Consider the following 24,741-nt stretch of genomic DNA (forward strand, 5'->3'; position numbering starts at 1 on the left):
GAAAAGAAAGCCTTAGGAGGACGAATGGTCTGTATAAATGCCGGGGACTGAGAACAATACGTGAGCATATGCAGGAACAGGAGAAGCAAAGTGAGATGATATAAGATACTAAGGTATTGCAGGAAGGCACATAAAGGCCTTAGGGAGTTTCCTGGTGGTAGAGACTTACCTACCAAGAAGAGAAAATGATGTGGATAGAAATCAATACATCTGGACAGATTATTTAAAGGTTATAGTGCATGGGCATGTTGACTTTAGTGACTCAAGACCTTTCAAAATATATATGACCAAGAGGGGTACATGGGCTTCTCTCATCATCACATATCATATTATTCACACCTGAGCTTAGAACATGATACTTCCAGGTATAGTGCCTTGATATTGTTTGAGAGATTGAGAAAATTGCTGAAACCAGATGTCATTATGACTTACCCATCTTCATTACAGAATTGTCCATAATAGAATATTCTAACTTACTTCTCCTAAGATTGTGTTAAAATGGGTATGATAGGTTTCCAGACCATATCTGGAAGCCAGAAACAATTTTGACAGATTTACTGCCCAGTCTGAAGATTAGATCATTCTCCCTTTCATATTGTGAGGGTTTATTCCTTATTAAATAAGCAAAATCAATTAGTATTCTTGGGTCTTTATCTCTTAAGACTCCTGTGCCATATTTGTCTATGTGTTAATTGATTTGTTATGTGCTTTGTATAGGAGTGGTTCTGATGCTTTGATTTAATTGGGAATTTCCAAGTACTGATGTTGAAGGTCCTTGTCCCCACTTGATTCTTGATCAATCAAAAAAGATTCCAGTGGCCAGTTGCTGGGAGAAAAGAGACAGGTGGCCTTTCCAGGTTCCTATAGGCTAGAAGAGAAGAGGAGGAGATTGAGAGACTTGTGGGAGAGAGACAGAACAGACTTGGAGCTGAAGGGGAGATCTTCAAACTGTAGATGGAAAAGAAAAGCAGATTATGGAAGGGCAGCTCAAAAATATCTTGGACAGCAAGACCAATGGGCTTCACAGAAAGTAACTGGGCAACTAAGTTGAAGGCATATTTAGAGGTTTTGAGCTAGGAGTAAAGGTAAGGGCACGCTAGCCACAGAAGACTTAGAAGAACCCAGCTACAGAGCCAATAAGGCAGTTTACAAATGAGCTAATACATGTGTATCTTTCATCTGCGGATCTAAGATAGCTCCTGGGCAGGTGCATGCATGTGAGTGGCCAGGAGCACAGGGAGGTACAGCCAAAAATCTCACCACTGCAGTGCTTCTTTTGTGCATACATCTTTGTAAGAATGTCACCCATGGCAACACTTGTGAAAAGCCAGACAGACATGTGGGCTTGTTTTCTCACATACATCTCTGAAGTAACAAAATATAGGCAGATTCAGACAAGAGAGACAATATTGTATTTTCTAATTAGAATCTCAATAGTACTAAAGCCTCACAAAAGCTGCCTATTTTGACAAATAGATCTCCTTTATAGGCAACAGTTTAATGCTACAAATGAGGGAAATAAGACCATTTGTTCACTATTTATATGAAGTTCAAGTAAGCTTGCATGATTATTATTTTAAACTAATCATGCTTTTTTTTTACTTGATTTTACTTCACTTTGGAGTTGTCTTCATACTCACAATTAAATTCATCTTGAGTTTAACTCTCAGTAAGTATCTCCATGCATTTCATTTAATAAAGTGAATTCCTGGGTAGATAAATATTCTCTTGTCTCTGATTTCAAGTTTTAGAGTTTAGTGTCTTCAATGGTAATGGAAAGTAAGCCATCATTAGAGAACAATAATCTACCATGTACTATTTGGATTTCCTTAATACTGTGTTCTTTGACAAACTCCAGAGAGTTTATGGGACTCTGGAGATGGTGTTCAGCCAAAAAGAGAAAGCACAAGTGATCCATGAATTTGGGCTATGTATACCACAAAGTCTCTTTAAAAATGCTACCTTCATTAAAAATGGGTTAAAGACTGAAACAGATCCTTTTATGGATGAGATAGTGCAGTACACCACAGAGGATCTCCAGGAAACATAGACTCTAGCAAAGTACCTCAAGTACAATTTTTTGAGTGGAGACAAGTATTTGTGTTACAGTAAATCTAAAAAGCAAAATATCTTTCTTTTAAATTATTTTATGCATAGTCCTCTCTGTGTATAAAACTTCACCTTTCCCAAGTCTGTGTGTGATAGGTTCATTATATTTAGACATTATTTTCAGGGTTCTTGGCTTTATTCAAGATACACAAGAGTTCCTAAGACCATTATGAGAATAATAGACAAGATGGAATGAAGAAAAGGATGTGCACTAGAATGTGCCACAGTTTAAGGACTCTTGTTTATGATGACATCCAGCCTCATAGCAACATGTTTCATCCACTTATCTATTATGGTTACCCTCTGAAACATCTATAATTCTTCCAGTTATGTGCCATGTCTTGGTGTTTTCTGTTGGGACAATTGGCAGTGTATACATAATAGTAAGGAAAAAACCCACTGTTAGAAGAGAAGGGAACAATGTATGATCAGAGACCTTGAATTTTTTCAATAAGCATGAATATTTCCTGGTCAGGTTCAATGAGATGTGCAGCAAAGGGATTCGATTCTCAAAACCAAGACATGCTCCTTATTTCCCAAAACTTTATAGTCGGCATGAGAGATAGGACTTAATATGTATATGTATAATTCTATATCCAAATATAGAACATGTAAGCCTATAGGACACTGCTGAGCCTTTCTGGGGGAGATGCTACCTAGTCTTAGACTCAGCTATGGAAAGGTGGATGGGAAGTTGAGCAAGGCTTACTTCAACAGAGGCAAGTGATAGATACTAACTGTAACATACAGAATAGATCAGGGAAGAAAAGTCAGGCTTAGTAGAAATTTCCTACTGGCACTGAGTCCAAAAGGTGTGGCTTCAGCATATTGAGATTTGCAGTTGTGACAGAAGGTTGCATCTCTAGGAAAAGCACCTGGATATTCCAATGCATCTACTTCTAAAACTTGTTGATGCTTCACCAAAAAGCCCACCAAGAAGGTTCTAGGTTGTAAGGAGAAGAGTGGAGAACCATATTACCTTAGAGACTTTAAGTGAGGATACAATTCTAAATGTTATTCTTTCTCATTGTGATTTGTCCAACTTCCCATATATTCTATAACTACATGGCCCTGGAGATAGCTGCCAGTCACCAGGGAGTAGAGGGACATTTGGCATTGCTGAGACCCCAGCAACAGTTATTCAACTTATTCACTGAGAGTTCCTGGTGGAGAATCAGTATAGTGGTTAATTCTGCCAGCTAAGCATGGGGTAAAATTACCTAGGAGACAAACCTCTGATCATGACTGTGAGGAAGTTTCTAGATCATATTAATTGCAGTGGGAAGACTGTTCCTAAATTTGGGTAGTATCATACTCTGAACTGGGATTCCGGTTATATTAAAAAAAGATAGCAAGCTAAGTTTTGCATACATCTTTCTGCTTCCTCACTTGTGATGCAATGTGATCAGATGTCTCAAGTTTCTGCCATCATATCAGAGCCCTCATTGTGGAACCAGAAGTTGACCTTGGATGGGTATAGAATAGATTCTCAGTAGTTTGGCTGAGGAAGACATGGGTTTTTAGAGAAGACCTATGTGTGAGCTCACTGAGGATTGGTACAGTGAGTGCTGTCCATGGTCCTGACGCCGATGTCACCCACTGGGCTCTTGGACTCCAAATACAGCTGAACACTATCTGTCTTGTCTTCATCCTTGTCCAGTATCTCTCACACAGGTCAAGCCAGTGATGCTAAAAGATGGTTCTCCACTAATCGTGTATTCACTTTGCTGACTTCACTTTCTTCTTCTCTAACTTAATTTTCCCCTGTAGTTGAGCTTGCACATTTCATTCTCTTGCTTTAGTCTCAACTGAATGCCTTCAGAATTTTTTTCTAGTCAAAAGGGAGCCATGTTCTTTTGGGAACAATTAAAATGTTTCAGCCTTTTCAAATTTAAATGAATGAAAGAAGCTTTCAGGCAATTTGATTGCTAGAAGCAGGAAGACTGTTCTTTCCCATCCTTATAACAGGACTTGGGGCAGGCCATTTTTGCAACCTATTTCCCTCTAGGGCTGCAACCCATTTGATTCGAAGTCATAAAATAGAATTTTCAATAACCATAGTTAGGCTTTTATTTTGCAAATATGCAGAAGTGTCAGTTTAAGCGTTGAGAAGAGTAAGACATCTCACATTATTTATATTTCTATGTGATCTTTATGACAAATGACCCCTTTTCCAATTCCTGATGAAAATCAATGTGTGTTAGGCAGTTCCGGGTAAATGTTGATTCTTCCATATTCTTTTCATAAAAAAGTGCCTATAACTGGTAGATGAAGCTAAGGACAAAATGAGGTCTCAGAGCTCCCAGCCTTCTGCAACTCTAGTTCCAGGAGATCCAGTCCTTCCTTCTAGGCTCTGTGGATACCAAGCACACACATGATGCACCAACATACACACTCTCATACATTACAATTAGTAACAAATCTCTTTTCAAAAATGCTGTTAGCACATATCAAATTTTAACCTTTTAAGAAGAAATGTGACTTTGTAGGACTAAATTTAAAGCCACCTGACACTTCAATGTCCAAAATAACTGTGACAACTAATTCTCAAAGAAAGAAAGAAAGAGAGAAGGAAGGAAGGAGAGAAAGAAGGAAAGAAAGAAAGAAAGAAAGAAAGAAAGAAGGAAAGAAAGGAAAGCTATATTATATCACAGAAAAAGGAATCTTGGCCCATGAACCAATTTCTAGACTTGAATCAGTCAGCAGACCCATCACTAAAACTTTAGAATTGGTGTTAAGAGTCAGGAGATAAGATGAAAAGGCATTTCACAATTCTCCCCAGAGGATGAAGAAAAGAAAATATGGAAATTTACCATCTACTGGGGGAAAATGCCTGGTGTCTGGATCATACATTACAGGAGAAATGTCTTCAATAATAAATTTACGATTGCTTACCAAGACAAAAATTCATAAATGGTAGAAGCTAAAAAAGTAAGATGTAAATATTTAAATATATAATATATTATTATAAGTAAATAAAATAATTAAAATATTAGGATATAAAAACAAATCAGTGACAGAAGAAGTCAGAGAAAACCAGACAGGCAAATGAGCAGACAATGGGAGAAGAAAAGTCAAGATGAGCAGAAGACGACAGTTTTAGGTGAAAAGTAGAAACAGAAGCCAAGCAGCATTGGCAGGATTATACTACTGTACAAGGCATAGTGTGGGAGTACCAACACCAAACACAAAAAGCCAGTACCTTAATACAGCGTTAAACTACTCACTGGGCCAGCCAGCCCTGTTCAAGCCATAATCTTCAGGTTCAGGAAGTGACCCTCTCTCAAAAAGTAAGGTGGAAAGTGTTCTAGGAAGACACCTGATACTGACCTCTGACTCCTCATGTTCACACACATGCACATATTCATACATGTCCATGCACCTCCCCAAAGAATATTGTTTGTTTCTCTTCCTTAAATATAGAAAATGTGAAAACTAGTCATGGAATGACCATAGGCAAATCCCATTAAAATAACTTAGATACTTGGAGGGCTCATAGGGAAATCCCATCAAAATAGCCCAGATACTCATAGGATTCACTCTCTGACAGAATTGAAGCAGAGTTCTGATGCAATGAGAACATCGCCAAGACTATTCTAACAACAAAGAAGAGGACACCCAGCAATGCCTGGACACAGTATGAGGACTCATCCTAAATGCATTGATTTGTAAGGAGGGTGGGCCAGGAGCAGAGGGATTCATGCTCATTTGAGAATCTACGCTGGAACAAAGGTAAAAGAAAGTCAAACAGAGAAATAACAAGATGTCGAAATTGCTTAGAGCTGTATTCTGAAAATATGCAACTAAAAAACACACCAATAATTTATATAAGGCATTCAAAGGATGTGCAGATCCTGACCATAGATTAGAAAACCTATGAAAAATTAGTGCCTTTATCGTAAAGAAGTAGACTAAGATGGTAGGAAACGTGAATAGACTGTAGTAGTTATTACAAATGTGCTCAAAATCTATTATTAAAAATACCATAGGTTCTAAGTCAGTTGTTAAAGGAGTTACTAGTTTTCCCAAGGCCCTAGGTTTCAACTCATCCCCAGGACCATGTGAAAACAGACATGGCAGTACTCACTAGAGAGGTGGGCAGGAGGGTCAGGATGTCAAGGTCACTCTCAGATACATAGTGACCTTGAGACAACCCTGAGCTATATGAAACTGTCTTAAAAATTTCAATTAAACTGCAGGGCCTAGAGAGATAGATGGCTTGGCAGCTAAGAGTACTTGCTTCTTTTTCAGAAGAAATGAGTTCAGTTTCCAGCACCCATATCGGTTAGCTCTCAAGCAGTGTAACTCCAATCCCAGGGTATATAACATCCTTTCCTGGTATCCTTGAGCACTTACATGTAGATGGTACATGGTGCACATACATACACTTACACACACACACACACACATACACACACACATACACACACACACATACACAAACACACACAAGGCAAAACCATTCACAACTTCCTTGTTCTGTCAAGGAAACTGTTTTCTTGAAGTCATTCACCTCTTCTGGCTCCTATATTCTTTCTACCCTATCTTCCACAATAGTCCCTTGAGACTGGATGTGATATGAATGTCCCATTTAGGGCTGCATAATCCTCAGTCTCTTATCCTTTATGTATAGACCAGTTGTACATCTCTGAGCTAATTACTTCTATTATATGAAGAAGCTTCACTGATGAGGAATGAGGATGCTCTGCTCTTTATATGAAAGTAAGTCATCAGGAATCATTTTAATACTATGCACACTCAGCAGAATAGTAGTGATAATAGTATGTTCTCCTCTAGGGTCTATAGCTTATATAGCCACAGATGGACTATTGGTTCAATTAATAGTGTTAGGTATGTGTTCCATATTATGGGATGGACATTAGAGCTAATCAGAAAGTGTTTAGTCACTCCCCTAACACCCAGGCCACTATTGTACCAGTGAGATACTTGTCAGACATAAGACCTACACAACCTCAATCCAGACATCTTCCAGCATTGAGGTGTGGTGGATATAAAGTCTCATTACTGCTTGAGGAGGTATTGACATTTGATAACTGCTGGGAGAGTGACAGCCAGTTTTATTATTGGGCAGGTTTCTGATTGGTCAAAACCATTCCAAGACAGGTCTCACACCCAAAATTATTTGAATGATATGAATTGGAGTTGAAGATTTTTGAAAAGAAGTAAAAAAAAAAAGAACTCGAAGTTGGGTGGATTTTGGAGGTAGACGTGGATCTGAGGAGTTTGAGGAGGAAGTGAACATGATGAAAATACATTATATAAAATTGTCAAATAATTAATAACAGTATATAAGTCTTAAAATACTTTGGAATTTATCACTTCAATTCTGATTTATATTCAATGCTGAAAAGAAAGATAATTTTAAAGTTATTTTATTAAAACAGACTTCATGGTAAGATAGAAAACTCTCTGATTATTTCTTAGAAGCTTGTAAACATTAAACATCAAAACATGCTGAGTCAGTACAAAGAAACTCATACAAATAATTCTCACTTACAGATAGATATACAATTTTAACTGAGATGTCGACAAACAGGACCAAATAATATACAATGACTAAATTAAGCTTATCCAGGAATAAAAGTATGGTTCAGTACCAGAAAATGAATCAATACAATGTATTATATTAAAAAGGAAGTAGACATAAAAGCAATATGAATCAAATAGACATTAAGGAGCACCCCCACCCCAATATTGCTAAAACAAAAACAAAAACAAAACAAAACAAAAAAAAAACAGCATTGAGAACTAGATGCCCCATGATTTGAACTACTTGGGTGACTCTGTGTAATTGTTACACTCACTGGAACAATTGTTATAAATGTTGAAAAAGGAAGTGTTTTCACAGTAGGTTCCCTTGGTGGTGGCTTTTTGTCATGAGGACTTCAGGATGAATCCTACGACACATGGTATTGACTAAGGAAGGCATTTTCTGATGCATGTGAAATGAGAGGAGCTGAACCCATCTCTAGGGGAGAGAGAGGAACACACTCTCCAATCTCCTATCATGGAGAGTGGTGACAGGCTGGAACATCTAAGCCTGCCACAAGCCTCATTCAGTAGGGATGGCTATCCTGGAGATTGTTCTTTCTAGAGGAAAGACAGCAAGAATTGGGTTTTTAGTAGAAAACCACATAGTGTGCAGACTGACACATATTCCCAGTCATTTTTAGGTAAGTCATGTTTCTGAGATCTGGGAATCATGAGGAAGCTGTGGCTCCTGTGGCCTCTGCATTAAGTCCCTCTGAACTGAATCCTATTCAGTAGAGTAGAACGGGGAGCCTAGAAGTAGCTTCATGCCCCCCCTTTCCTTGACATTTTCTGCCTCTTGACTAATGGAAAAAATTAAAATGTTTTACTTTGGCAAAGATGTGATTTCATAAAATAAAATCCAAATGAGACATAAATGAGATTTCATAAACAAATTAGCAATTTTCTATAGATTATTATTTACCAGGTGATTATAAAAATGTGAAAAATTTAATTCTGAGTTAAAAAACTATGAAGTATTTAAGGATTTCTCAATAAGTTGTCATGAACGTCTAAGTGAACAAATGATTTTTAAATTTTTGAGTACTGTTAAAAAGTTTTGAACAAGTGGGAAGATACCTTCAATAAAAATAATTGGTAAAAATTATAAAATCAGATCTTGAAAAATGTATTTATTTTATATAACAGGATTTTCTTTGGACTGCCAACTCCCAAATAATGACCCAGAGACTAATATTTATTATGACTGCTTAAGGCTTTTGCTTATTCTTCTTCCCAACCAGCTCTTATAAATTATTAATCTGTTTATTCTATTCTGGCCAATTCTCTCTTACCAGTCACCCTCCCAGAGTTCTAGCTCTCCTTGAACTTCCTGCCTTTCCTCTCCTGCTTCGCAGTAGGCCACCAGATTTTTATTTAACCAATAAGAGGATGGGAAAAAGTGTGCTTACAAAATTCCCAGGCAAGAGATGATCCAATAAAAATAACAATACCAATGTCCAGTCTACACTTAACTCTCTATCAGCACAAAGTCAGCAGTTAAATAATACAAAGACAATCTTTACACAGTGTACAATAATATATCAACAATTTTATATATATGAATTTTATATAAATGAATCATATTATAATTGACTTAAAATTCTCTATGGAAGTTGTGTATTTGAGAATAAATTAGAAATAGTCCCTGATAATTAAAGGTATGAATCATCCTCAGTTAGAACCAAAGATATCAAGTAATGTTAATATTCTAGATCTATTGAAACTCATCATGTAACATTAGTTAGTATTTCAATTTAACCATAAGACACTTTATAAATATTGGAGCGCAACTAGAGATTTATTGGGAAGGAAATAAAATTGGACTCTTATTTTTTTAAACATCAAATTGTGTGGCTTCCTTCTGTTTTTGTTGTTATTGAAAACCAGCCTTAGTCCATGGTGATCTGACAGATGCATGGGATTATTTCAATCTTCTTGTGTTTATTGAGGCCTGTTTTGTGACCAATTATATGTTTAACTCTTGTGAAGGTACCATGAGGTGCTGAGAAAAAGGCATATTCTTTTGTTTTAGGATGAAATGTTCTACAGATGTCTGTTAAATCCATTTGGTTCATAACTTCTGTTAGTTTCGGTGTGTTTCTGTTTAGTTTCTGTTTCCATGATCTGTCTGTTGTTGAGAATGGGGTGTTGAAGTCTCCTACTGTTATTGTGTGGTATATGCTTTGAGCTTTAGGGATTTTTTTAAGGAATGTGGGTACTCTTGCATTTGGAGCATAGATATTCAGAATTGAAAGTTCATCTTGGTAGACTTTTCCTCTGATGATCATGAAGTGTCCTTCCTTATCTTTTTTTTTTTTGATAACTTCTGAATAAAAGTCAGTTTTATTTGCTATTATGATGGTCGCTCCAGCTTGTTTCTTGGGACCATTTATTTGCTTGGAAAAATTTCCCCCAAACTTTTACTCTTTGGTAGTGTCTGTCTTTTTCACTGAAGTGCATTTCCTGTATGCGACAAAATGCTGGGTCCTGTTTACGTTTCTAGTCTGTTAGTCTATGTCTTTTATTGGGGAACTAAGTCCACTGATTTTAAGAGATATTAAGGAATAGTGATGGTTTCCTGTTATTTTTGTTGTTAGACATGGAATTATGTTTGTGTGGCTATTTTCTTTTGGGTTTGTTGCAAGAAGACTACTATCTTGCCTTTCTAGAGTATAGTTTCCCTCCTTGTGTTGGAGTTTTCCATCTATTATCCTTTGCAGGGCTGGATTTGTGGAAAGATATTGTGTAAATTTCGTTTTGTCATAGAATATTTTGGTTTCTCCATCTATGTTAATTGAGAGTTTTGCTGGATATAGTAGCCTGGGCTGGCATTTGTGTTCTCTTAAGGTCTGTATGACATCTGCCCGGGATCTTCTGGCTTTTATACTCTCTGGTGAAAAGTCTGGTGTAATTCTGATAGTTCTGCCTTTATATGTTACTTGGCCCTTTTTCCCTTACTGCTTTTAATATTCTTTCTTTGTTTTGTGTATTTGTTGTTTTTACTATTTTGTGACGGGAGGAATTTCTCTTCTGGTCCAATCTATTTGAGTTCTGTAGGCTTCTTGTATGTCCATGGGCATCTCTTTTTTTTTTTTTTTTTTGGGCATCTCTTTCTTTATGTTAGAGAAGTTTTCTTCTATAATTTTGTTGAAGATATTTACTGGCACTTTAAGTTGGAAATCTTCATTCTCTTCTATACTTATTATTCTTAGGTTTGGTCTTCTCATTGTGTCCTGGATTTCCTGGATGTTTTGGGTTTCGAGCTTTTGGCTTTTTGCATTTTCTTTGACTATTGTGTCAATATTTTCTATTGTATCTTCTGCCTGTGAGGGAGAACGGTCCTGGCAGCCCAGCTCTCTGGGGGCATGTTTTGGGATGCTCAGCTCTGGGTGCAGAAAGAGACCAGAAGGGTCCTGTCCTTGGCCACCCTGTGGCCCCTGTGCCCCATGTGCTCCTAGCTTGTCTCTTTTTGGACAGTCAATGGAGAGGAAGTGGGGTCCCACTTCTTGGCTATGGGCTTTGGAGGGAGCATGCTCCTGGCAGACCATCTCTATTTGTAGTCCAGCTCCCCAATAATGGTCAGTTGTGAATGGGAAGTCCAAGGACCTAGTAGTTGCTCAGTCCCACAAGGCTAGTTGTTTCAGCTGGTCTTCTGTAGACGTAGCTTCCAATAGATGTGCCCTATTCTCATATGGCCTCGGGCCTTTAGGTCTGATCTTCTTCCCTACCAGTGTGATCTTTGCCTCCTTCCTCTTTTCCAGTTCCTCACGTGTGCTTAAAACAACTTCTTAATTTAGGAAACAAATTGAAAAAGAAAGTTGAAAACTTTCTAAGGAAGACGTGTACTCTAAAGCTATGAAAGATAGTGTATAAAAACAAAAACAGACAAATTGTGGTTTAGAAAAAGATGCGCAGAACACATGAAACTCAAGAAGGATGACCAAAATGTGAATGCTTCACTCCTTCTTTAAAAGGGGAACAAGAATACCATTAAGAGGCAATAGGGAGGCAAAGTTTAGAACAGAGGCAGAAGGAACACCCATTCAGAGCCTGCCCCACATGTGGCCCATACATATACAGCCACCCAATTAGATAAGATGGATGAAGCAAAGAAGTGCAGGCCGACAGGAGCCGATGTAGATCGCTCCTGAGAGACACAGCCAGAATACAGCAAATACAGAGGCGAATGCCAGCAGCAAACCACTGAACTGAGAATAGGTCCCCCATTGAAGGAATCAGAGAAAGAACTGGAAGAGCTTGAAGGGGCTCGAGACCCCAAAAGTACAACAATGTCAAGCAACCAGAGCTTCCAGGGACTAAGCCACTACCTAAGGACTATACATGGACTGACCCTGGACTCTGACCCCATAGGTAGCAATGAATATCCTAGTAAGAGCACCAGTGGAAGGGGAAGCCCTGGGTCCTGCTAAGACTGAACCCCCAGTGAACTAGACTGTTGGGGGGAGGGAGGCAATGGGGGGAGGATGGGGAGGGGAACACCAATACAAAAGGGGAGGGGGAGGGATTAGGGGGATGTTGGCGTGGAAACTGGGAAGAGGAATAACAATCGAAATGTAAATAAGAAATACTCAAGTTAATAAAGATGGAAAAAAAAGAAAATAAAAAGATTCACAGAGCATATTCTCTGTTGTGTTTCATTTTCTTTAACACAACCCAGATGTGCATGTGGACATCCACGTTTACTGAGGAGTGAATAAACTATACAATACAAATATTACTGTGAATATTTTAAAATGATTTTGGGGACTTGTTCTTACCTGTTTTTATATTACTCAGAATTTTGTAACATGTGGAGATTATAAGGGTCAGAGGCTGGGGAGGAGGCAGGTGAGACAATTCTTCTGGACAGGACAGGATCACAACATGCATAAAATCAATAACTCCTGCCTGCCCAGCGTCTGGGTATGTTCAAGGCAGACAGCATCCCAGCATATGGTGGAATGGGATCCCGAGCTCCCACGTCAAGCTGAGTTTTCTATGGAGAGTTGATGGATTCTAAGCAAGAGTCAGTTTTCTTCACCGGTGTGGCCTGTGGCCATTGGACCATGTCCCAGTGGATGGTCCCACACCACTGTGCATACAGGCAGCACAAACTGGTCCCAGTGATCTACTTTCTGCTCTCTAATGGAAGGGAATACCGTATTTTGTGAGTACAACGTATCTTTTTCAATACAGAAACTTTCATCTCATGTAACCAGTAAAGTGCATCACAAGATAATAAAGTTATAGGGGGCAAGATCTTGGAGGGCGAATGCTGAGGAGGGATCCAGGAACAATGAGAGGGAAAGATGTGTGGTGAAGACTATTAGAGACATCATGTGCATGTATGAACTTTTGAAGGAGTTAAAAAACTGTATTAAAGCTTCATAATGGTTATTTTTATCTTAGATATTCAAGAAAAAGCTCCTTTTATTTAAAAATAATTCAATATTAGAATTAATACCAAACTTCTGATATTCTGATATTTGCATGAAATGGTTAAAACATATACTCTTTCTCTAACACTCTCTCTCTCTCTCTCTCTCTCTCTCTCTCTCTCTCTCACCATATAAAACTTGTAAACTCTATAAACACTTTCCTACTTTAACCCTATGATCAATAAGGAATTGATTTTCAGACAGAAGCTCTTGGATGGGAAACAAGCCTCAGCCGCAGTACCCTGCTCTCAGGGCTTTGACATTCATGTTTGTGTCTTTTCTTCTCCTCTTGCTGATGGCATAGATATCTCCTCCCTTGTTGTTGCTTGTAGAATTCCTGGGGCATCTAGCTTACAATCACATGAATCACAGAGCTAAGGGACAGATTCCAGTAATAGCATGAAAAGTGTTCTGTCATTTAGTTTTTGGGTGTTGAAAGAGCCCAGCTGCCCTGCAGGAGCCAGTAATGCTTAGAAAGAAAATGGCATATTTCATGCTTTTCCTACTTCAGTTAAAAACATGACAGCAAGTCCATCATTTTGGTCTTTCTGCAATACTAAGATAGGGAAGGACATTTTGTTCTCATATTTTCCTGTCCTGGACATAAGCTGATTTTTGGTATCGAAAGTCTTCATTGAATTTCCAACACTAGGTCTTAAGCTGATGTTCCCCGAGCTTCTGGATATTACATGAAGGTCAGCCAAAGATAGAGCCTGGAGTCCTCCAGAGTGCCAGGCACAGAGGGGCTGGGGCAGCTCGTCCCGCCTCTTCTCAGACCTCAGCTTAAACAGATATCTTTAAAGGCTTAAACTTGGTGTTTTCAAAAAAAAAAAAAAAAAAAACAATCCTTGCAAGTACATACTAATTTAGGCGCCTCATTTTTATGCACTACAGAAACTTTAGAAATCACTGTCTTCAAATTCTGAATTGCTAGATGGTGCTGTTCATCTGCCATGCTCAAAGAACCAGGGCCCTAACAGCTGATTTTAATCTATGTTCCCCAAATTCTCAGAGACGGCCAAAGCAGAGACCAAAGGAAATGATTTAGCTAATAAATATGGCAGTGGTAATGATAATGATGAAGGAAATCATTAAAGGTTATTATAATTGTTTCATTGTCTATGTGTCTATGTGAGTATAGGCCACCTGTCTGTCAGTACTGACAGGGTCCATAAGAGAGTGTCATAACTTCTCAATCTGGAATTAGAGCCTGTGGGATGCCCTAGGTGAGTGCTGGAAACTGAACGCTAGTCTTCTGGAAAAGCAGCAGGCTCTTTTAACTGCTGAGCTGCATCTCTAGCTCCCAAAACCCGGAGACAATTATTCAGACAGAGCTTTGGGTGTACATGTGGAGGTGTGAAGACAGGGGTGTTTTTGGACTAGAAAACGTCTGACATAGTTCATTTTTGTTGTCACTTTGACAGGATCTAGAATCATCGATGATACAAACCTTTAGATTACTGAGAGGAAAAGCCCCACCCTAACTGGCCACATCACTACGTAGACTGGGCTCTGGGCTGGAAATAAAGGAGACAGCAAGTTGAGCAAGTGCATTCCTCTCTCCTCGCTTCCTGACTGTGGGTAAGAATTGACCAGCTTCCTCATGCTCTTGATTTCCAACATGACAGACAATACCGTCACATATTTTCAGCCAAAAACAAGCCCTTTGTTTGATTGTTTTTATCAGGTGTTTTGTCCCAGCAAGGAGAAAAGTAAGCAACATAGTGCTCCAAAGGATGCCGGAGCTCCCAGGGCTTCCGGCCCTTTCAGTGAGGATCATTCACGGGGACCATGGCTGCTTGTGCTTCATTCGTTTTCTCACTTCCATGTGGTTGCCTCTTTCCATTTCCCATAACAACTATGTTCCTGAATAATCCCCGTCTAGATGATACTAGAGACCAGGAGGGGCATGACTGTGTGTTCTCTGAGGATGGCGGGCTGCTTGCACAGGCAACACTCCTGACCTGACCCGCTACTGTTTGTTAACTCTTAGGAATCTGCTCTGGGTTTTTCCCACAGGCTGAAGGTCTGTGATCCTTTCTGGGTATCAGTCTTTACTACCTGCTTTGTGTCCATCAGCAATTGGAAGTTTCTGCCTAAGCGCTTAAGTCAGCTATATAAACTACCAGCATTAAAAAAGGGAACGTCAGTTATATAACGCTCATAACATTTTGCCCTACTTGATTGTTCTCTTTTCCATGCTGTGTGGCAACAGTCCTAACTTGATTCCACCGCAGCCCTCCAAGGGCAGTGTTTGGCCCATGCTGATGTGCAGTAAATCTACTGGTTGTCTACTGTTAAAGAATGCGTGGCTTTATTGCTTCTGGAAGTTTGCGTTTCCTGTCCTTTTATTAAAAGATTAGATTTTGAGTGTTGAAATCAGATGACTATTTATAAAGCTTAGTTTTCTACGTTGCCCATTAGGTCCCATAGGGATACTGCTGACAAACACTGCTGGTCTCAACCAGACAAAGGAGAGTAAGCAGAGAACACTTTAAGAACCCCAAACCAATCATGTACAGCACCAGGCCAGCTGTGGAAACACTTAGAAGGGTCACATGAGACGTCATCTATTGTCTTCACGTCTCACCTGTACGGAACTGGCAGCAGAGAAAAGTGACAACTCCAGCAATGGTCTCTTATTTTCCAGTTGCCAACTCAGGAAAGTGGTGATAAACAGAAATAGTTTTCTCTTTGGAGTTCGTTATACCATAGTACCACTGAATGGAGTTTAAATGTAAGAGGGCAAAGACAATGGATACCTCCTGAAGCGTAAAATAAATTATTGGCATACATTCATTATAGATAGTGATAGGTTTCAAGGACTTTGATGATATCCCATTTCCCTGTGTTTGTCTGCACCCCATTTCCTCAGTCTTGCTTATAATTTCAGACAGTATAAATGCACACATATATATATATATATATACATATATATATGCCTATAATGGCTTTATGAACCTGTGAATAACCTAGTACTTACAAATGAATGAGAGAAGACAAGCAATATTTATTTTATTCTGAGACTTAGTTTGTTTACTTGCATCCCTGCTAATGATGTAATTTCCCATTTTTTAGTTTTCCTTGACCGTTAGAAGGACTTTGGACTACCCCAGGCTGTTGACACTGCTTTGGTTCCTTCTCCCCTTTCATCCTTCCCCTCCCTTGTAATCACTCTTCCTCCCTCTCCTTACCCCGGTCTCTCCTATTTCTCTCCTCCTCCTTCCCCTTCTCCCTGCCTCCTTCCCTCTTTCCTCTCTCTCATTTAAAACCCGACTTGAGTGAAGACAAGCAGTCATACGTACCCTTGTTGACTTCCCTGCTTCTTTTTTTGCCGTCTATATTTCATGTTGAATTATATGGTTGTTTTGTAAATATTAAACCCACATCTACTGGCCTCGTTTCAAGTAAATGTTCGACAAAAAATGGAGAAAACATTTATTGAATAGCACAGGAAGAAAGGAAATATTGGCTTTTGTAAAAATGCATCATTAAATTTCTCTTTCCTTGAAACTTCAGTCCTTCAGGCTCAGACACTGACCACATGTATAGCTTTCTTTCTGTGGGTGGTGACAGGTTTTGGACTCCAGCCTTTGAGAGCTTCTTGCCTATACAGTGACTGCTAGTAACCATCAATCCTTTTGGACTGATGCATGGTAACCCCGGATAGCACCGTTTATACTTTGTAGACCTTCAGATGTTTAAAAATTAAGGTTTTCTTGAAATAAGAAACAACATGTAAACCTCATAGATGCCTTGAAAGGGATGATAGCCCAGACTGAGGGACCATTGCCAATGGGATGCACAGCATTTTAACATCTCGAGACAGAGATTCAGAATTCTTTTGCTTTTGTTTCCTGAAGTGCACACGTTGTGGTATCGACCAACTGCAAAATGCTGCTTGCTATTTAGCTGCCTCTTGATGGGCTTAGCTCACAGCTGTGGAGCCTAGGGTTGTTATTCTTGGAAAGACATGGGAGGAGTTCAGTGTGCTCTCATGCAGATTACTCTCCTGGCTGGTTTCAAATAAAGTAAATATAGAATACTACTTCCAGCACTAAATGCAGCAGTATCTTGTAACGTCTGAAAATACCATTGTTTATTTTCTTATACCTTGGTTTAAAATTAGAGAATCCCTTTTGATTGTATATGTGGCTAATCCATGACTAAAATATACTCTTTTTTCTTGTCTGTTATTAAACAGATTTTTTTTTTTTTTTTTTAAGGAGCACAAGGAGTGCCTGGGGCTTGTGCACCTCTGAGCATGTCTTCTTGAGTGTTGAGATACTAAAGGAGTTTGTTGGCCCAGATTTCTCAGAAGTATGTGATGTTCAGCCATGGGCACTTTTGGATATATTCAGCTAAGTGCAAAGTACAAGGCAGTAACTGTTGACCTCTACGTGAGTTATCCCTATGTGACCCCTGAGTGACCCCTGTGTTGCTCCTGTGTGATCCCTGTGTTACTCCTATATGTGCCAACCTTGTATTACCCCTGTGTCATTCTTATGTCACCCTGCATCCCTGTGTGTCACCTCTGTGACCCCTGCATGACCCCTGTATTACCCTGCATCTGAAATGCTATCTAGGGCAAGAGAAATACCATGTGGAGGGATGACTTGTGGAGCCAGCATTCTAGAACCTTTCATTCAAATCCCCCCCTGACCAAATGTAACACTGATCTTTCAGGTAGGACATGGCATGTAGAACCAAGGTGGGGGTTAGGGAGTATCTTCTGGAAAGGGAGGCATGCGGAAATAAGTGATCAAACCTTCCTCTTTGTAAAGAAAAACCATACTTGGATCATACTTGGGGCAGCAATGCATTGATCTGAAAGTGTCTTTCACCCCATGGGGAGGTGGAAGAGTGGGGAATTGTTCTAATCTTGCCTCCCAGAAAAGCAAATCAGGATAGGGGGACTCTTGTAACACCAGCATTAATTCATCACCACAGTCAGAGATAATGCAGAGATGCGGGTTGGGTAAGAAACTTTTATGAAAAAATTGACATGCCGTTCTTTTCATAGGCAGCAGAGAGGATTCTCACTGTGAACACCTGCAAACTTTAGGTTAATTAACACATCGTGTTATTTAAGGTTTTCTTGTTACTCAGAACCACTGTGCTGGTTTGTTACCTGGTAAGATACTGTAGTGTTCCTCAGTCTACAACCGTCTTTGCATTCTGTGTGAGCTCTGGCTGAGTGGACACCGAGTGCCCAGCATATTCACTGAGGACTGTGAATGGAGTTTACGTCTTCCTTCCCCTCTTCTTTTTCTCCACATCATGTCTGTTCTAGAGTTTCTCCCTTGCTTGAAACATTTCCTTATCACACTGGAGTCCATTTTAGTTAGTTATCACTATGCTTTTACTTCAGAACATAGTTCAGTTTCTCATCTGTGCCTTTCTAGCTCTTCTGAGTCTATGGTGTCCTCAGAGTCAACATTCAGGTCTCCATTGTCACTGATTTCCCATGTGCTCAGAATGATATGGTACTTTAGGGAAGTACTCCCTGACAGCCCAACCTTCATTTTCCAGAAGAACTATGACATAGATTGTTTTTGTAGAAATTTATATCAAGCACATACAGATTAGGGCTCTTCTCTATACCATATCAAAATATGACCCATTTGAATGCATTATAACTAAGGAAGTTGTTTTAATTAGTTGCATTTTATATAGCAGGTGATGCTTAGCTTAACTTAGTATGGTTTTTTTGTCTTTTTTTTTTACTTTCTTTCATTATATTTTTTATTTAAAGAAAAATTTCTTCTGTGGATGCTGGGAATGCAGAGCTACACTCACAGTTCTTTCTTATCACTAATTGTCTCTAGGCTCAGATTCTGTGGTAACTTGTTTTTGACACTATTTAGAATCACCCAGGAAGAGAGAGGTAATGAGTAATTATCTAGACCAGCATGGCCTATGAGCCTGACTATAGAGGATTGTCTTGTTTGTTCATTGATGAAGTAAGGCCTGTTGCATAGTGGGTGGTGCTATTCCCTAGGCTGTCTAAGGTACAGTTAGGTTCTGAAGTGTGTAAGAGTGAGAAATGCTAAAAGGAGGCAGCATGGATACCTTGACTAGAGATGATATAATTAGCTTCCTCCAGCTCCTACCACTAAGGTGCCCCCTGCATGACGGAATGTACTCTGGAACTATATCATAATTAACCAAGTAAACCCCTCCTCTAGTTGCTTTTTGTCAGGTATTTTATCACAGCAACTAAAATGAAGCTGGGAAAGACACCATGCGAATATGAAGCATTTCGTCACGATCTGTCTTTTCTTTCTCTTCCGCATTTCCAAACTCCAGAGTACAGTGATTCATTAAACAACAAACAAACAGACAAACACTCCTACCAAATTAGAACTGAAATATAAAATTATACTGTATGGCTTGTCAGAGGAGAGAATGAGACTCACCTTGAGGAGTTTGCAATTTATCAGTCATGATGGACTAATATAATATCTATAATCATGCACACAATTCAAAGCTATGACAGTTTGATCTTTGAATATTTCATCAGGGACTGCAGGCTTTTATGACGCTGGGGGAATTTTGAAAAATACTGATATTCCATAGGCACTGGTTCCAAAAATCTCTTTCCAGTAGAAGGATTACACATTACAGGTTCAGAAAGCAATGTAAAGACCCCAGTTTGCGGTGTTCTTGATCAATGGTTGGGTTGACATTCACAGGCTGAGTTATAACCCTTGCAGTCATGCTTAAGGTCCTGTATCTCAGTAGCCAGAGCTTTTAAAGCTGGAAGGTGCTAGTTTTATAGGTTCCCTTAAAACCAGAGAGTGCACTCGGGGATGGGTCCCCAGAGCACAGGTCTTCAAGTGGAGTTTAGGGGCTCCAGCATTAGACTCCTAACTGGTTTTGATCCTACCACTTTAATGTAACAAATCTGCAGTCTCTTTCCATAAAACTCAGCAAATGGGTTAATTTGCCTTGTCTAACAGAGACAGGGAACAACAATCAGTATGTACTAACAGCATCATGGAGTTCTAAAAGCTTTCAGAGTGGATCAGTGGGGAGTTAGTTAACATTAAGGGAAAGTCTTTCCCCAGACGGTAAAGAAAACTTTTTCTTATGCAGAATAGATTGTTTGCTTCTTAATCAGCTAGGATGGCCCCAGGCAAGGGCAAAATTCCTCATGGTTGAGGACCCTGGTGCTGCTGTAGCCACAGTTTTCAGTCCGGTGTGTTGGAGGTTTTGTTGGGATCTTGTTACTGAGCCTTGTCCTCTGTGGCTCCAGCCAGGAGACTGGTTGAGGAACATATCCATCATCAAGTTCCCACTTACTGGAGGCTGTCAGCCTGAAAGACCTTGGAGTTGCTTGTTTTCTAAGGCTCTAGGTCCTCCATTCTCTGAAGCACACTTTCTATGTACTTCAAGTTTCTGGGGGTAGAGAGGTATTGTTAAGCTTCTTTAAGGAATTGGAAAGTGTATGCTGTGGAAAAGAGCAATTCTTTTAGTTTGTTAGTGTTTTCTGTATAGCGCAAAGTCACCTTGGCAATTGGCCATCATTAGCCTTTGGGCTGCTATTGTTCACACTACACTGATGATGTGGTTAAATACTAATTGTGACTCACTGAATAGCTGAATGGGAGAAAGGATTGAAACAGATTTCCTCTGACCTCTGAGAGTGCACCAAGGTCTACCTAGTTAGCCTGGTTCAACTGATAGGTTATTGGACTAGCTTTCAGGGATGAAAGCAAGATAAAAATGATGGGTATCTCATACAAATTGTGAAGCATAAAACAGAGAGGGGGGAACAAAGGGTTTGTGATTCCAGTTTGGGGGGATCTAGATATATACATTGTCTTAGTCAGGGTATGTATTCTTGTACAAAGCATCATGACTAAGAAGCAAGTTGGGGAGTAAAGGGTTTATTCACCTTACACTTTCACATTGATGTTCATCTCCAAAGGAAATCAGACCAGGAACTCACACAGGGCAGGAACCTGGAGGCAGGAGCTGATGCAGAGGCCATGAAGGGTGCTGCTTACTGGCTTGCTTCCTCTGGCTTGCTCAGCTTTCTTTCTTATAGAACCCAGAACCACCAGCCTAGGGATGGCACCACCCTCAATGGGCCCTCCCACCCTTGATCGCTAACTGAGAAGATGCCTTACAGCTAGATCTCATGGAGGCATTTCCTCAGGTGAGGCTCCTTTCTCTGTGATAACTCCAGCTTGTGTCAAATTGACACAAAACCAGGCAGAATATGCACTAATATGGCAGCATAGTAGGTGACTATGTAAGGTGCTGCAATACTTTTGAATATACCTCCCAAGCACTTAGCCTCAAATTTATGTTAAAGGTCCTTGGTAGGTCAGGTGGTGGCGTGAAAGTGTAGACCCCCAATGAACGTATTAGTGCCTCAGTAAATTATTTGGTACCAGATTTTGGCAGACGTTAAAGTTAGATCCAGACATAAAGGACTGCTAGTATGAGAGTAAGTTAAGGGTTGATGAGGTGTGCCTGAGTGTACAGGGGTATCCAGACAGTTCTGCCAATGATCTTGAAGCTTCTGTTCAAGCAGAAGGTAGGTGACACTAGATTGGTAGATGTGTCATCTGGCTCTTGAGGTTAAGGTTGGTGACCTGTGTTCAGTGCTCAAGGTAGTCTATGGAATGATTGTATTATGGTTATTGAGACTGATAACTTATTCCTCCTCTTGGAGTTGGGTGTATTTTTCAAAAACATGAACTTAAAAGTCCTATAAATTTGAGATAACTAGAGATATTTTAGATTTCTCAACAGGTAGTTTTTCCTAAGGGGAAAAGGATGCTAGAACTTAATCTTTTTTTTTTTTTCCTCTTTAAAGTGGCACTTAAGTTTACCAAGAAGGGAAGACTGCTATTGCCTGGGTTTCTTTTTTTTTTTTTTTATTAACTTGAGTATTTCTTTTCTTTTCTTTTTTTATAGTACCCCCTCTCAGGTTTTTTATTAATAGTTTTTTTTAAAATTTATTTAATACTTAATAATTCTTTGGTTTCCGGGCAAACATCCCCCTCCCCCCTCCCCTTCCTTATGGGTGTTCCCCTCCCAACCCTCCCCCCATTGCCGCCCTCCCCCCATCAGTCTAGTTCACTGGGGGTTCAGTCTTAGCAGGACCCAGGGCTTCCCCTTCCACTGGTGCTCTTACTAGGATATTCATTGCTACCTATGAGGTCAGAGTCCAGGGTCAGTCCATGTATAGTCTTTAGGTAGTGGCTTAGTCCCTGGAAGCTCTGGTTGCTTGGCATTGTTGTACATATGGGGTCTCGAGCCCCTTCAAGCTCTTCCAGTTCTTTCTCTGATTCCTTCAATGGGGGTCCTATTCTCAGTTCAGTGTTTTGCTGCTGGCATTCGCCTCTGTATATGCTGTATTCTGGCTGTGTCTCTCCGGAGCGATCTACATCGGCTCCTGTCGGTCTGCACTTCTTTGCTTCATCCATCTTGTCTAATTGGGTGGCTGTATATGTATGGGCCACATGTGGGGCAGGCTCTGAATGGGTGTTCCTTCAGTCTCTGTTTTAATCTTTGCCTCTCTCTTCCCTGCCAAGGGTATTCTTGTTCTCCTTTTAGAGAAGGAGTGAAGCATTCACATTTTGATCATCCGTCTTGAGTTTCATTTGTTCTAGGCATCTAGGGTAATTCAAGCATTTGGGCTAATAGCCACTTATCAGTGAGTGCATACCATGTATGTCTTTCTGTGATTGGGTTAGCTCACTCAGGATGATATTTTCCAGCTCCAACCATTTGCCTATGAATTTCATAAAGCCGTTGTTTTTGATAGCTGAGTAATATTCCATTGTGTAGATGTACCACATTTTCTGTATCCATTCCTCTGTTGAAGGGCATCTGGGTTCTTTCCAGCTTCTGGCTATTATTATAAATAAGGCTGCGATGAACATAGTGGAGCACGTGTCTTTTTTATATGTTGGGGCATCTTTTGGGTATATGCCCAAGAGAGGTATAGCTGGATCCTCAGGCAGTTCAATGTCCAATTTTCTGAGGAACCTCCAGACTGATTTCCAGAATGGTTGTACCAGTTTGCAATCCCACCAACAATGGAGGAGTGTTCCTCTTTCTCCCCATCCTCACCAGCATCTGCTGTCACCTGAGTTTTTGATCTTAGCCATTCTCATTGGTGTGAGGTGAAATCTCAGGGTTGTTTTGATTTGCATTTCCCTTATGACTAAAGATGTTGAACATTTCTTTAGGTGTTTCTCAGCCATTCGGCATTCCTCAGCTGTGAATTCTTTGTTTAGCTCTGAACCCCATTTTTTAATAGGGTTATTTGTCTCCCTGCGGTCTAACTTCTTGAGTTCTTTGTATATTTTGGATATAAGGCCTCTATCTGTTGTAGGATTGGTAAAGATCTTTTCCCAATCTGTTGGTTGCCGATTTGTCCTAACCACAGTGTCCTTTGCCTTACAGAAGCTTTGCAGTTTTATGAGATCCCATTTGTCGATTCTTGATCTTAGAGCATAAGCCATTGGTGTTTTGTTTAGGAAATTTTTTCCAGTGCCCATGTGTTCCAGATGCTTCCCTAGTTTTTCTTCTATTAGTTTGAGTGTATCAGGTTTGATGTGGAGGTCCTTGATCCACTTGGACTTAAGCTTTGTACAGGGTGATAAGCATGGATCAATCTGCATTCTTCTACATGTTGACCTCCAGTTGAACCAGCACCATTTGCTGAAAATGCTATCTTTTTTCCATTGAATGGTTTCGGCACCTTTGTCAAAAATCAGGTGCCCATGGGTGTGTGGGTTCATTTCTGGGTCTTCAATTCTATTCCATTGGTCTATCTGTCTGTTTCTGTACCAATACCATGCAGTTTTTATCACTATTGCTCTGTAATACTGCTTGAGTTCAGGGATAGTGATTCCCCCTGAAGTCCTTTTATTGTTGAGGATAGTTTTAGCTATCCTGGGTTTTTTGTTATTCCAGATGAATTTGCAAATTGTTGTGTCTAACTCTTTGAAGAATTGGATTGGTATTTTGATGGGGATTGCATTGAATCTGTAGATCGCTTTTGGTGAAATGGCCATTTATACTATATTAATCTTGCCAATCCATGAGCATGGGAGATCTTTCCATCTTCTGAGGTCTTCTTCAATTTCCTTCTTCAGTGTCTTGAAGTTCTTATTGTACAGATCTTTTACTTGCTTGGTTAAAGTCACACCGAGGTACTTTATATTATTTGGGTCTATTATGAAGGGTGTCGTTTCCCTAATTTCTTTCTCCACTTGTTTCTCTTTTGTGTAGAGGAAGGCTACTGATTTATTTGAGTTAATTTTATACCCAGCCACTTTGCTGAAGTTATCAGCTTTAGTAGTTCTCTGGTGGAATTTTTGGGATCACTTAAATAAACTATCATATCATCTGCAAATAGTGATATTTTGACTTCTTCTTTTCCGATCTGTATCCACTTGACCTCCTTTTGTTGTCTGATTGCTCTGGCTAGAACTTCAAGAACTATATTGAATAAGTAGGGAGAGAGTGGGAAGCCTTGTCTAGTCCCTGATTTTAGTGGGATTGCTTCAAGTTTCTCTCCATTTAGTTTAATGTTAGCAACTGGTTTGCTGTATATGGCTTTTACTATGTTTAGGTATGGGCCTTGAATTCCTATTCTTTCCAGGACTTTTAT

The 24,741-nt window shown here is 39.7% G+C and overlaps 1 protein-coding gene across 2 annotated transcripts in view; it reads left to right on the forward strand.

The window, feature by feature from the left end:
* Positions 1-24,741, forward strand: part of Fbxo15 (F-box protein 15) — a 315,106-nt gene that overhangs the window by 259,198 nt on the left and 31,167 nt on the right. For both annotated transcript variants that reach the window (XR_005496060.2, XR_005496061.2), the window contains 2 exons: positions 14,525-14,681; positions 17,327-17,500. The gene's annotated coding sequence lies outside the window, so the exon portion shown is untranslated. The remainder of the gene's footprint in view (positions 1-14,524; positions 14,682-17,326; positions 17,501-24,741) is intronic.

Source organism: Rattus norvegicus, chromosome 18 (genome assembly GCF_036323735.1).
Source record: "Rattus norvegicus strain BN/NHsdMcwi chromosome 18, GRCr8, whole genome shotgun sequence".
Taxonomy (NCBI): Eukaryota; Metazoa; Chordata; class Mammalia; order Rodentia; family Muridae; genus Rattus; species Rattus norvegicus.